Genomic DNA, 4,244 nt, shown 5'->3' with positions numbered 1-4,244 from the left:
TTCGATTCTCGTTTAGATTGTTTCGGCCAAATATCACTCGATCTCAATTTCGAGATTTGGGCTGTATACCGCTAAGTCGAAATTTAGAAAAATCATAACTTCCTCATACGAAGTCAGATTTAGACGTTCTTTTCATGCACGCTCTCAGTTTAACGAACTCTATGACTTTCGTTTAGACCACTAAGGCTAAAAATCGCTCTATCGTAAATTCACTATTTACGTCGCGCTGTGTCGTGTCGGTTCTGTCGCGAAACTTCGACAGGTCATAACTTCTTCGTTATAACTCGGATTTTGGCGTTCTTTATATGTACGGAATCCTTGTAACATATACTGCAACTTAGTTAAGATTACTCCTTCTAAATAATCTTCCATCAAAAAGTCATTTTTGATGCTTATCGTCTCTAAATTGACTAGCCCGGATCTACGGGCGTTACACATAAGGTTTCTCTTCGATTCATGAAAATGATGGTAAGGAAATGCTTTCACTAAGTAGATTTTAAGTAGATAGAAATTATGATATTTGCATTCTCAAAGTCGTTAGTGGAGCGTGTGTGGTTAACCGGCACACTAACATGGACTTGTGAGAAATGGAAAAGGTCTAAACGATTGAGACTATGATTACGACATCCCTTTTCATAGTTCTGGAAATTGTTTTGACACACATGTGAGCTATCTAAGAAAAGGTGTATGATTCTGATAAAGTTTTATCAAAGCATCTCGTATCAGAAATCTGAACTTTGGTAAGAAAGTCAATAAAGTATTGATTTCTAGAAGTCCAACTGATTTCTGAGTACATGTCAAAGCTAGTGGGAGCATAAGTGTTATGCTAATAATCATCATGTTAGTGGGAACATGATAATTATAATAAGTGTTGCAAGCTAGCAATGTTAATTATAGAAAACAAAAGTTTCAATTGGGAAAAAGTTGTTTTGCTATAATTACGGGAAGAGGAAATTATACTTCATTTCAAATCTAAAAGCTTAGATCGTGAGATTTTAATCAAATTTAGTCAAGTATATATATGAATGTTATGTTGGAATGGTTCAACATAAGGAAATTCTATATATGGGAACATTATTTGCGTTCTAAAATTCGATTGTGATTACGACATCCCTTTTCATAATCTGAATTATGAGAACATGGCAAATAGAAATAGAAATATTATAGCAAAAGACTGGTCTAGTATCATGTCTTTATCTGAGACATCATGAATCGTGTCCCATATGCTTCGGATATAGGATCGATTGCATGTGCTATAGTATTCATATGTTCAAAAATTTTCCAAATGCCTATGACATTAAGAGGGAAAAAGTACTAGAATGGATGTGACTAAAGTGATTAAGCAATTTTCGATGACAATCTAAGGTTTACCAAAGATTGGTTGCTCAGGGACAGTTGGAAGTATGGTGTAAATTTTTGGAGGGGACCATATTGACATATTCTGAAAAGAGGCAACTCTTGTTCAGAAGTGGTAGTCAAAATGGGAATATGGAAATGTTCCCATAGGTGGAAGTTATACATTAGATCTCTGTAAGATTAGGAAACTTAATGCAAGAAGGATGTTCAAAGCAATGTACTTTGAATTTGAGACTTCGTTTCCATTGAATTGATCTCCATTGGAATACTTTGTAATGTCTGATGACAAGTCTTTGTGACTTTTGTGCATAGTCATTGCAAGAGGATCAATGCATATAAGTTTAGAATCTAACAGATTTCGGTAAATGGAATTTGGAATTCTTACATTTACGGTAAGGATTTGGGATTGTGAAATGAGAATCATTGGAATCATGTTCGATTGGTCGATTTCACAAAGTAAGGATCATAGACAAACATAGTGTGCATACTTTGAGTATGGCATAACTGTTGTTTGGACAAAACATAGTGTGCATGCTTGGAGCATGGCATGACTATTGTTTTGATTCAAGTATAAAGTTGATTATTTGAAACATTATACAATGAATAATGAGTAATCAATATGGTGTTTAAATAAAATATGTTTTATTTACTCTCAATGGTGCTTGGGACCATAGAGAATTAGTATTATTCTTGTGTTTCACTTTACATGTTTTGACTTCTAGAATAGCTAGGTTATTCTTTCCGAATGACTAAGTTATTTAAATTCTCCACAGTCGGTCATATGTTGGAAGTAGATATGAATCAAGACTGTCATGAAGTTGGCTTGTAGATGTCTAAGGTGTTGGACATAGCAAGAGTTGCTACAACATTCATGAGTGCTCATAAGCTCTGAGTATTAGATTAAACCCACACTCATTTGAATCACTTCATGGATTTTATCACGAGTGATCATAAGACGATAATATCTTATATTCTTCAAACCTAGAGATATGAGTTTTTGACTATGAGTTGGTTATACATTGATTGTACGAAAATGCATTGGTAACTCGATGTTATAAAACGTACTATTAGGGGTGTCAAACCCAACAAATAAAGGGTACAAATGACTCCAAAAACACTACTACTATGCACTAAAAACGTAGTACAAGGTAAGTAGGGTCGATCCACAGAGACACGGGACAAGTGTTTATACCTTTTTGCGTAAGGTACAAAAATGGTCACAGAATGGGGGGAATTTATAAGCAATGATTTAAACTATAGAATAGAGCAATAAGTAAATGATTGATTAAGTTAGATAAGTTCAAGATTTGTAAGTACTCCAACTCTATGCAAGACAAATTAGCAATGTGATTCCATGGATGACAAGATATTTGTTTAATTCTATCTAAGTTGGTACTTGAAAGTGTTAACAAGCTCTAACACTTCCCATTCACCATAATAATTAACCAAAACAAGCTCTTTGATTAATCCTAACCTTACCAATCTAATCTAAACAAACTCTTAGAATTAGGTTGAAAGATTGCATTAAACTTTATGTGAATGTTCCCAACAACACTCAATACTCCTCATAAGCTCGGGAGCATAAGAATGTGTGAATAAGATTTACACTAAATTCATTCAATAGAAATCAGTTTAGTGCTTGTTACCTAGTCTAATTTACAAAACAATTATGGATTTTGCAATTAGATAACTTGAATGATCTAACCCTAATTCAAATGGCCAATAAGAATCACAATTAGAATCAAACATTCGATTGAAACAAAATCAAATTCACTAGATAGAAAATTGAAAGAAAACATCAAGTCATATGATTGAAATCACAACTAGAAGTCAAGACATAAAGTTGGAGAATCTAGGGTTCTAGCCAATAATGGCTAGAACAAGATCACAAATCTAGAAAATGAAATTAAAGTTCTTACAAAATGAACTCAAATGTTCCCAAGTGTTAATCTACTTCCAAAAGCTCTGAAAATCGCCTTCTCTCTGCCCAAAAGTCGACCCCCCAAAGTAAAAAGTCGGTTCCCCCCTTTAAAAATGGTGAAAAACTGCTTTAAAACCCGCATTTACGTTTACACGGCCCGCGGAAATTAACACTGTCATTTACACGGCCCGCTTAAACGCAAAAATATACTGCGCAGAAATCTACATTTACACGGCCCGTGTAAACGCAAGGCTTGCATTTACACGGCCTTGTAAATCTCTGTAAAGCCAAAATCTTCATTTCTTTGATATCTTGCTCCTCGGTGCTCCGCAAGTCCCGAAATTTTGTCCGCAACTCTTATTTACCTCCTCCAACAAGATCCTACCTCCAAAAGTCCCTAAAATATCACAAAAGTATGTGAATGAAATTGCCTCATGAAAAATCCCGAAAAACATGCAAAATGCATGAGTTTAAGCCTATATGCAATGTACTTTTATGAAATAAAGCTACAAAATGGGTACATGAAATGCACCTAACAAATCTCCCCAAGCTTAAACCTTTCTTGTCCTCAAGAAAGAACAATAAAATTTAAACCGGAGAAAATAAAATAAAAGAGAAGAAAAGAAAATCAAAGTTAAACTTTTTTTTTTGAAACTTGATGCAAGAAATGAAAACAAACATGAAAAAATATATCCAACCCAATTAACCTTGTTTTGTACCATAGTTGAGAATGTACCTGTCATGCCTTGAGTCAACTTGGCTTTAGTCTCAAAATATTATATGCTAATAGAAATAAGACTTTGGCCACTCCCTAATACAACTCAACATAATCAAAGATCACAACACTAATTCCCTTTCAATATCATCAAGTCAATTCTTGGAACAAATTATGGTCTTACTCTCGTGAAATTATATGTGACAAAACATGCTCAACCATCTTTGTTTCATAAAATATAACAATGCCCGA

This window comes from Lactuca virosa, chromosome 7, assembly GCF_052849685.1.
Source record: "Lactuca virosa cultivar CGN04683 chromosome 7, Lactuca_virosa_CGN04683_v6, whole genome shotgun sequence".
NCBI classification, from domain to species: domain Eukaryota; kingdom Viridiplantae; phylum Streptophyta; class Magnoliopsida; order Asterales; family Asteraceae; genus Lactuca; species Lactuca virosa.
Note: the sequence above shows the minus strand (reverse complement) of the source record.